Raw genomic sequence first — 11567 nt, 5'->3', positions numbered from 1 at the left:
TCTATACCTCTATTTCAGTTATGATATCCCAATATAAATTAGGAAAATTATCTGAGAAAAAGGAAGAATTAGGGGAATTAAGGAAGAACTTCTTAGAAAAAGCTAGGTTATCTGAAAATAAGAGAGAATTAGTAAGGAAAAGGAAGAAGTTCTTAGAATAAGCTAGATTTTCTTAGAATAAGGAAGAATGTCTTAGAATAAGGTAGATTTTCTTAGAATAAGGAAGAATGTCTTATAATAAGGTAGATTTTCATAGAATTAGGAAGTATTTCTTAGAATAAGGTAGATCTTATTAGAATAAGAAAGAATTTCTTAGAATAAGAAAGAATTTCTTAGAATAAGAAAGAATGTCTTAGAATAAGGTAGAATTTCTTAGAATAAGGAAGAATGTCTTAGAATAAGGTAGAATAAGGAAGAATGTCTTAGAATAAAGTAGATTTTCATAGAATTAGGAAGTATTTCTTAGAATAAGGTAGATCTTATTAGAATAAGGAAGAATTTCTTAGAATAAGGAAGAATGTCTTAGAATAAGGTAGATTTTCTTAGAATAAGGAAGAATGTCTTAGAATAAGGTAGATTCTCATAGAATTAGGAAGTATTTCTTAGAATAAGGAAGAATTTGAAGGAATAAGGTAGACTTTCTTAGAATAAGGAAGAATTTCCTAGAATAAGGTAGGTCTTCTTAGAATAAGGGAGAATTTGTTAGAATAAGGTAGATTATCATAGAATTAGGAAGTATTTCTTAGAATAAGGTAGATCTTATTAGAATAAGGAAGATTTTCTTAGAATAAGGAAGAATGTCTTAGAATAAGGTAGATTTTCATAGAATTAGGAAGTATTTCTTAGAATAAGGAAGAATTTGAGGGAATAAGGTAGATTTTCTTAGAATAAGGAAGAATTTCATTGAATAAGGTAGGTCTTCTTAGAATAAGGGAGAATTTGTCTAATTAAGGTAGAATTTCTGAGAATAAGTAAGAATTTGGGTAAATAAGGTAGATTTATTAAGCATAGTTGTAATAGTGAGGAAAAGGAAGAATTTCTAAGAATTAGGAAGAATTTGTAAGATGGTGGACAGAGGTCACCTTCCTTTAGTGAGAATTTGTAAGATAGTGGACAGAAATCACCTTCCTTACAGAGAATTTGTAAGAAAAAGGAAAGTAAATAGCCTTCCTATACCCAAGGAAGGGAATTTCTGTCCTTTTTAGGAATGACTTCATTTTCTTCATATGATCCGATTTATTCAATTTATTAGAACAAGGATAATTTTGTCCATAGTAATAAGTGCAGCAATAACAAATTTAAACAATTAAACATAAAAGAAGTGATGTAAACTAATACAATGATAATAAAATATAATGACGTACTGAACAAAAATGGAGTGAGATAGCCTTTGGTTGAGGGTAAATCCATATTTGGAAATTTTGACAAATTTTTGTTACCTATACAGATTTTTAAAATAGGGCGTTTTAAGGGAGGCGGATACATGACTTTGGGCTAACCAAACACAATCCCTTCTCCCCTCCTTTTATAGAATGGTGAGAGTTAACTAAAAAGCATCTTTAAAAATATGAAGTTTGTGTCCTAGTTTTGAGAAGATTATGAAAAATATGAAGCAGTTAAATAAAAATAGAGTAGCTTCGAAACTTGTAATTTGTTAAATCCAGATAAAATCAAGCAGTCCTGTTAGTTTTAATTAAATTATGGAAACTAGACTATTATTTAATACTAACTCGTTCTAACCACTAAAATCTAAGAAGTTGATTAAACGGTTGATATGTAGTGTACTATGGAAAAGCAACCAGGGACGTCCAAGCTCATTTTAAGGGAGTAATCTAAAATATATTTTTTTTAATTTAAGGGGGTAAGAGGAGTGTGGAAGCACTACTTTATAAGCAGGAAAATATTTTGTCGATTTCCCTCCATCTACCTAGTCAGGCACAGAACCCATTCAGCCTGCCCCTCCTCCCCAATACTCCTATTCTGAAAACAAACAACCTACAATTAGGGGGGTAGAGGTATTTTTTTTTGGTTCAGTTTAAGGTTAGACACTTTTAGGAAAAGCATAAAATCATCGATAGTTTAACTATTTAGTCGCCGAAAGAGCTTTAACACTTTATCTAATCTAACCTGAACGGCCGGCTTTGCCTTTTTTTATTCAGCTGTTACAGTTCGTGAGATAATTTTACGGGGGGTTTATGATAGTCACTAGCCGGTGTAAAGAAGATTTGATTTTTCTGATATGATAATAAAAAAGTAAAATTCTAAGTCAATTTTGTCTAGCAATGAATGTTTATGAAAGTTTAGTAATTGACCTGGTAGGGTTTCAGGCTTCATCCCGCCCACAACATAAATATGTATGGCAACAAGACAATAAATAAAGCCCCCCAACCCTAACTTAAACCTGTAATGAGAAAAGCCTCCAAAGTCAAGGGCAAACACACCTAGAAAATCAGAATGATGACGTGTAGGTTGGATGCAAAATAGTTTTTTTGCCTTAAATTTTCTCCTTAATGTTTCAAGAAATTCTGAAAATTAAAATATTTTCTACATAATTCTAGGTTTTGTAAATCATAATTCTAATACTAAGAATTCAAATTTAAATTTGAATAGAATTTCTTATTAAGGTACAAGTTTCCAGGAATACAGGGCTACATTAATAAAAGATGTAATAACTCGAAAAGACATGTCTCAGATATCTTTTTTTCTATTAGGTTGAGGGTGGGCAAATTAATTAGTTTACCAAAAATTTTGGATCATATGAAGGAAATGAAGTCATTCCTAAAAAGGACAGAAATCCCCTTCCTTGGGTATAGGAAGGCTTTTTCCTTTCCTTTTTCTTACAAATTCTCAGTAAGGAAGGTGATTTCTGTCCACTATCTTACAAATTATCACTAAAGGAAGGTGACCTCTGTCCACCATCTTACAAATTCTTCCTAGTTCTTAGAAATTCTTCCTTTTCCTCACTATTACAACCATGTTTAATTAATCTACCTTATTTCACCAAATTATTCCTTATTCTCAGAAATTCTACCTTAATTACACAAATTCTCCCTTATTCTCAGATAGCTTACCTTATTCTAAGAATTTCTTCCTAATTTCAAAAAAATCTACCTTATTCCCCCAAATTCATCCTTATTCTAAGAAAATCTACCTTATTCTCTCAAATTCTTCCTTGTTATAAGAAATTCTACCTTATTCTAAGAAAATCTACCTTATTCTAAGAAATTCTTCCTTATTCTAAGAAAATCTACATTATTCTCCCAAATTCTTCCTTATTCTAAGAAATTCTTCCTTGTTCTAAGAAAATCTACCTTATTCTAAGAAATTCTTCCTTATTCTAAGAAAATCAACCTAATTCTCCCTAATTATTCCTTATTCTCCCAAATTCTTCCTTATTCTAAGAAATTCTTCCTCATTCTAAGAAAATCTACCTTATTCTAAGAAATTCTTCCTTATTCTAAGAAAATCTACCTTTTTCTAAGAAATTCTTCCTTGATCTAAGAAAATCTACCTAATTCTCCCAAATTCTTCCTTATTCTAAGAAAATCTACCTTATTCTAAGAAATTCTACCATATTCTAAGAAAATCTACCTTATTCTAAGAAATTATTCCTTATCCTAAGAAAATCTACCTTATTCTAAGAAATTCTTCCTTATCCTAAGAAAATCTACCTTATTCTCCCTAATTCTTTCTTATTCCCCCAAATTCTACCTTATTCTAAGAAAATCTTACTTGTTTTAAGAAAATCTACCTTGTTCTAAGAAAATCTACCTTATTCTGAGAAATTCTTCCTTATTCTAAGGAAATCTACCTAATTCTCCCAAATTCTTCCTTATTCTAAGAAAATCTACCTTATTCTAAGAAATTCTTCCTTATTCTAAGAAAATCTACCTTATTCTAAGAAATTCTTCCTTATTCTACGAAATTCTACCTTATTTTAGAAAATCTACCTTATTCTCCCAAATCCTTCCTAAGTCTAAGAAAATCTGCCTTATTCCCCCAAATTCTTCCTTATTCTAAGAAATTCTTCCTTATTCTAAGAAATTCTTCCTTATTCTAACAAATTCTTCCTTATTCTAAGAAAATCTACCTTATTTTAAGAAATTCTTCCTTATTCTAAGAAATTCTACCTTATTCTAAGAAAATCTACCTTATTCCAAGAAATTCTTACTTATTCTGAGAAAATCTACCTTATTCCAAGAAATTCTTACTTATTCTAAGAAAATCTACCTTATTCTAAGAAATTCTTCCTTATTCTAAGAAAATCTAACTAATTCTCCCAAATTCTTGCAACATATAGGGGTCCCAAACTCAAAAACAAATTTTCAGCGCGATCCGACCACCCGTTCTCAAGATACGGTGACCTGGTGTCCTTGGTACCGATGGTAAGATTTGGGAAATGGCGCTGAAAATTCGTTTTTGAGTTTGGGACCCATATATATTGAAAGAATTTGCTATGTATTGCAAGAATTTCTTAGAAAAAGGTAGAATTTCTTAGAATAAGGAAGAATTTGTTACAATAAGGTAGATTTTCTTAGAATATGGAAGAATTTCTTAGAATAAGGTAGATTTTCTTAGAATAAGGAAGAATTTCTTAGAATAAGGTAGATTTTCTTAGAATAAGGAAGAATTTGGGAGAATTAGGTAGATTTTCTTAGAATAAGGAAGAATTTCTTAGAATAAGGTAGATTTTCTTTGAATAAGGTAGAATTTGGGGGAATAAGAAAGAATTAGGGAGAATAATATAGATTTTCTTAGAATAAGGAAGAATTTCTTACAATAAGGTAGATTTTCTTAGAACAAGGAAGAATTTCTTAGAATAAGGTAGATTTTCTTTGAATAAGGTAGAATTTCTTAGAATAAGGTAGAATTTCTTAGAATAAGGTAGATTTTCTTAGAATAAGGAAGAATTTGTTAGAATAAGGAAGAATTTCTTAGAATAAGGAAGATTTTCTTAGAATAAGGTAGAATTTCTTAGAATAAGGAAGAATTTCTTAGAATAAGGTAGATTATCTTAGAATCAGGTAGAATTTGGGGTAATAAGAAAGAATTAGGGAGAATAATATAGATTTTCTTAGAATAAGGAAGAATTTCTTAGAATGAGGTAGATTTTCTTAGAACAAGGAAGAATTTCTTAGAATAAGGTAGATTTTCTTAGAATAAGGTAGAATTTCTTAGAATAAGGTAGATTTTCTTAGAATAAGGTAGATTTTCTTAGAATAAGGAAGAATTTGTTAGAATAAGGTAGATTTTGTTAGAATAAGGTAGATTTTCTTAGAATAAGGTAGATTTTCTTAGAATAAGGAAGAATTTGTTAGAATAAGGTAGATTTTGTTAGAATAAGGTAGATTTTCTTAGAATAAGGAAGAATTTCTTAGAATAAGGTAGATTTTCTTAGAATAAGGAAGAATTTGTTAGAATAAGGTAGATTTTGTTAGAATAAGGTATATTTTCTTAGAATAAGGAAGAATTTCTTAGAAAAAGGTAGATTTACTTAGAATAAGGAAGAATTTGGGAGAATTAGGAAGATTTTCTTAGAATAAGGAAGAATTTCTTAGAATAAATTAGAATTTCCAAGAATAAGGAAGAATTTGGGGGAATAAGGTAGATTTTCTTAGAATAAGGAAGAATTTCTTAGAATAAGGAAGAATTTCTTAGAATAAGGTAGAATTTCCTAGAATAAGGAAGAATTTTGGGGACTAAGGAAGAATTTGGGGGAGTTAGGTAGATTTTCTTAGATTTAGGAAGAATTTCTTAGAATAAGGTAGGTTATCTGAGAATAAGTGAGAATGTGTAAGGAAAAGGTAGACATTGTTATGAAAAGGTAGAATTTGGAGGAACTAGGTTAATTTTCTTAGGATTAGGAAGACTAAGTGAGATTTAGGGAGGTGATTTTTATTCTCTTTTTCAGATATGTGAGAAAAAGGAGAGTGATTTTTGTCCATATTTCACTTATCTGAGAAAAAGGAAGATGATTTCTGTCCTTTTTGGAATGAAATTTCTGTCCTTTTAAGGAATGACTTCATTTCCTTCATATGATCCAAAATTTTTCTCCCAAAAATTACAGATTTTTACTCTGGATCTTTGGTTAAAACATAATCTACTGTTCTTTTTCATTTGATAACAATGACAGCAGGTTTCGCTATGTTACAAGATTTACTGATTTTAAAATAAAATAGCCTAGGACTATCCAAGGACAAACAAACAAAAAACTTCCTATATCAATAGATATTTCATTACTTGTACTCGAATAAACTGATGCTCACATTTGCCTAAAGAAACTATACTCGAATCCCCTTCCCACCTATTTAATGCACGAACTGACCAATACATGAGATCAATATTAGCAAGCTAAAATGACAACAATTTTTACCCTATCAATATATCCTATATCAATTCCTATATCCCTGGTACAAAGTACGACCTATATAATAAAAGACAGGGAGTAAGGAAGGGGACAATTGGCAATTAATTCAATTTAGGAGGGTTCGCTGAAAAGCAATGAAAACCAGATTTATCAAGAAAATTTTACCAAAATTGTAAAGGGATCATGGTAACCTAATTTAGAACAAAATTAGTTCTAAGAAAAAAATCATTTTCTTGAAAATTAAATTATCAACACATCACAATGTAGTAAACATTCTGTAATTTATCACTAGAAAAATCTTGTTTAGAACTACCTCAACCCTTCTGATATATTTATAACTGACCCCTAAATTCAAGCGGTTCTTAGATTATTTAATACATAAATATCACAGTAGAGTTTCTATACATGAAAAGACATTTTCTTGGGGAAAAGTATTTGTTAAAACCAGCGATAAATAACAAACTTTTCTGTCTGCATATTCAAAACTAGCTCAGCTAGTTAGCGGGGCATTGATTCGCAAGTCCCCAAAATCAGTAAGAATCTGCTGTATTCGTGCACATTCCCTTTAAGCCAGTCCCCAAAGTCTGAGACTCCTTAAAAATTGAATATTCGATCCATTGTCCCCTCCCTTACTCCCTGAATAAAAGATTTACAAGATTAATATTATACACCTACATATATCTGTAATAGGGGAAAAGCATAGTAGAAAATAGTAGAAAATAAAATGCTTTGTTTAAATCAAAGAATTATTTTTCTCTATGCCTGAATGATCTTGCAAGGTTTGCTGGCATCCTGTGCAAGGATAAAGATATTCAAAAAATGCCAACTCTCAGTCATTTGACATACCCATATTTAAATAGTCACTCAATTAAAGCTCTCTATCTTTTACATACAGAAACGTTTAACGCCCCCCCCCCCCCCTCCCCGGCTGTTATATGTAATGTAATTTCGGATTAATTTCATATGATTATTTAGAAAAAAAAGGAAAATTAGGGAAATTGTGTTCTTTTTATCACTTATATTGAGGGTATTCTTTTAATCAAATGATTTGGGCCATCAGGATATGTAAAGATAAGAAGGAGCCGAAAAGTTTTAAGTTACAAAACTATAAAACTAAAATTTGTATATACTGTTCAATAAAAATTAAAATGCCTTTCACAGTATGCATTACAGACATTGCTTTTTTCTGTATTGAAATCTTTTTTCCTGTATATAGCTCACTTCGTTTTATACTCTTTAATCTATACAGATTTTAGTTTAGGACTAATATTATATATGAATAAAAGTATACTTTTAATTGAGTTTAATACCCTTTTTCAATTTGACCCATACACTATAATTATATAGCTTTTCAGCCTATTTTTATTTATTGTTAAGTATATACTATCTATGTGTATTTTGAACAGAAAAGTACACTGTCAAACATCTTTCTTAACTAATAATTGTTACATTCTAATCTTTAATGTTTACAGTTTTCAGTATACCTACTGAAAATATGTGCAAGTTCATAAAGTCCAATTGTAAAGGACACTAATATACTGATTCAAAAAAAATTAATATTGGAGCTAAGTTTTTCTATAGTCTTTTTCAGTATGGCTGGGAACTGGTTCTAATCCAGCGGATATCAATCGGTTTCAAAGCTATACTGAAAAACAGATTATGCACAACTTTATACAGAATTTAACAGAAGTTTGCCCATAATCCCTTTCAATTCTACGACTCTTTTTTTATTTGTTAAACTACTGAATTATTATTTTATTATTTGTACAATCTGTATATAAAAGTATACTTTTAGTATTCATACTATGGTAATGCTTGTTTCGTACTTGATAATTAAAACCCCGTTTGTTTATTTATTAACCTTTATAAAAAGCATACTTAAAGTCTTAATTAGATATGTACAGTACATATATAAATTTTTTCATACTCAATAATTAATTCCTTGATATTTGTGTATTCGTCAACTGTATACTGTGTTTGATACAATTCCATTTACTATGTTTTGTTTAAAACCTAGCTTTCCTAATTCTGTACTGATGTCTCTGTAACAATAGTTTTAAAGAAATGACAATTTGGTTTCAATGAAACTACACTTTTTTAAAATTCAAATGTGACCCCTTTTTGGGAGGATTAAATTAAAAATTTCCCTATGTACACCTTAATCTGCCTGTTTGTCAATTATAAGGCTCAAAACCCATTTAATACTAAAAGCGTATTAAAGATAAAGTTATGAAGATATGGTGTCTTTTCGGAATACAACAGTATTCAGATAATTATTCATTTTTATTTCATGAATGAAGTTGGTCTTGTTTAATATAATATTTTTTGTACTTTATGATCATATGACATATGTCAGACATGAAACTAGTCTAATTCAAGTCTGGCTAATTTCAAATAGTTAAATAGTCGCAAAAAAGCAAGAACTAAAATATAATCAACCCTTAATTCATTTGAATTGGGGCCAATTTAATAGATTTTAAACAGCCGTTCACTTCACACAAGTAATCACATATCTTGTTATTTTTATAAGGATCAACTAACGTCATTTGATAAGCATTCGGGATATATATTTTCATGGGTCTTCTCTAAATCTACTGCCTCACACACATTCCTCATTCAACAGACCAGTAAAAATATACTCACTCATAGAACTTTACACACACAAAATTTATATGATTGTGCCATGTATATGCCACGTGGTTAATGTCATATTTTGCGCATTATAAAAATATTTAGATGACACTTTTCACCGTACACATTTCCACCAAACAAATTTTCTCACCCATGTATTAAAAGTTGATGCCTTCAGTTAAAATATTATTCATTTAGCTCAGCATGCTTTAGCACAAATACACCAGCTAGAAGCAAAATTATAAGCCTATGTTGGGTACAAAGTTTAAATGTCAGTAACTGACTAAATTTTTACACTAAAAACACCACTTTTCATAGTCAAAATCTCTGCAAAAAATCTGTTTATCCTCTATGACTAAACGTACAGTCCTAAAACTATATTTTAGAAAAGCTTACCTAAAATTATGAACCCATTCCGTTCAGTAGTCATTAACATCTTAACAGTTTTTAAAGTTAACAAGTAAAACCCTAAAATAAGATTGTCCTAACGAATTTACAATGTGAAAAATAAATTAGATAGACCCTGTAATGGTTTTTAGACTATTTTATTTTCAGGTTTAAGCCTTAGGGCGGGTTAAGCTGCTATTCTAGTCCTGCTCTGACCCTCTGAATACAGAGCATCTAGATTCTTCAGTACAAAAAGTAAAAAAAAAGTGTCAAAGTAGAAGGCACCTAAAGTTTTCTTTCATCTTTTGAACGAGACAAATTTCTTTAAAATTTGATAATTAAATGCGACACAAGGAAAGGGGAAAATTGCTGGTGTGTTCAAAGAACATAATTTATTCCACCAAAATATTGTTATTTTTTACACTTACTAACTGCTGCGCCCCTAGTATAAAAGGGCTCTTTACTCAATAGAATAGCCTTCCCAGGACAATGTAAATATTCCCTAAATAGGAGAACTCAATCAGTACAATAGTTATTGAAATATTAAGCTTCAAACTAAAAAAATATGTTAGTTTATTTAATAGGATGACATGCTCGTCTGTCTGAATTAGAACGGATAGCTTTGACCACAAATGTATGAACGCTAGAAACTTCTTATTGATTTTAAATTTTAGCTGAATTTTACTTGACGGTGTAGTATATTCTTAATTATCTACAGTATGTTTTTCTTATGAGAACTTTTTTGAAAACAAATTTACACACACTTATAGTTATCAGAATTTAATAATTAATGGTTTATTTTCTTCGTTTTTTAAGACAATTAATCGAACACCAAAAAAATATTTTGGTTTTTATTTAAAAAGTACAGTAAAGTCTATAATTCAACTTGATTTTATGGGTTGTTATAATATCAGTTTCTTTATACTTAATTATAACCAAGCAACATTTTAGAAATTTCTAATTTGATTCCGAAATTTAGACTTACATTAAATACAAAGTAGAATTAAATCTATACATCCCCCAAGAAAATAGCCTAAAACCACCACAGGACCAGTACTAGACCGGTACAAACATACAAACACACAGACACACATCCTGTTACTTTATTATAAGGATAAATATTTACTATCATTTGTGTACTATCTACAAAGATGTTTTATTAATTTTGTCACTTTGTAACATCTAGGAACTTTCATCGGTCACCATGACTACAGTAGTTGGAATTTTAATATACAGTCTTGAAAAAAAATGATAGCGGTAGACTATTTTTAGAAATTCACTCAAAAATCAGACAATTGATGTCATAAACATGATTATCCATCTCTTGTTCAGGGTTTTTCTTTCCCACTTCTCCTCTCATCTCTCCCATTTTTATGACGTCACATGTCTGATTTATGAGTGACTTTCTCCTTTTACCTATTTTTTTATGATTAGTGTTAAGTAACTTTTAAGCAATATGATGATTGTAACAAAGAGGTAGCAAAATTGTTAAAAACCAAGATTAGATTTGCAAGAACTAACAAGTTTTTTTCCCAGCATTATTTATTGGAAAGATAAAGTATAAGTTTGTAGGAAATGCACTTTATTTCAGAGGCCTGGGCACTTCTAGCCGCAGCTTAAATCTAGAGCTGGCGTAATTAGAAGACAGTGGACCTTTTTAAAATCCTGCCAAAATTTTGCTGTCATTATATATTTAACTAGCGGTTACGCCCCTAAAGACCTCTAGGGACACGTAAATTAGTTTCTTTTCCATCTATTTTAAAATCAGCTATTTTCGAAAAATATTTTTTTCGCCGATAGATGGTGTTAGTTATGTTTTAAGCTCATTGCAAAAATGTCGTTTTTTTTATAAAAAATATGTAGATTTCTCTGGTGAGGGTGGTGGTACCCTCCCCTCAAAAAATTATAAACCTTCCCGGGACCTATGAGAATCTACACAGTCAAGGAGAACCAGATCGATTTAGCGGTTGGTGAGATCTTACGAAACAAACGTACAAACACATAGACAAATAGACATCCTGTTACTTTATTATAAGGATTATGAGCCATGGAGCCGTTTAGGCTGTTGTTGAACCAAGCCGTACAATAGATATCTAAATTGCCTTTGTAGCCGCCATTTTAGCCAGGGAGGGATGGAATATTGGACTATTTATTACACTAATCTCCAAAAAAAATTATGACG

This window comes from Acartia tonsa, chromosome 2, assembly GCF_053477335.1.
Source record: "Acartia tonsa isolate MP-2025a chromosome 2, ASM5347733v1, whole genome shotgun sequence".
Taxonomy (NCBI): domain Eukaryota; kingdom Metazoa; phylum Arthropoda; class Copepoda; order Calanoida; family Acartiidae; genus Acartia; species Acartia tonsa.
This window is presented reverse-complemented; position numbering follows the sequence as displayed.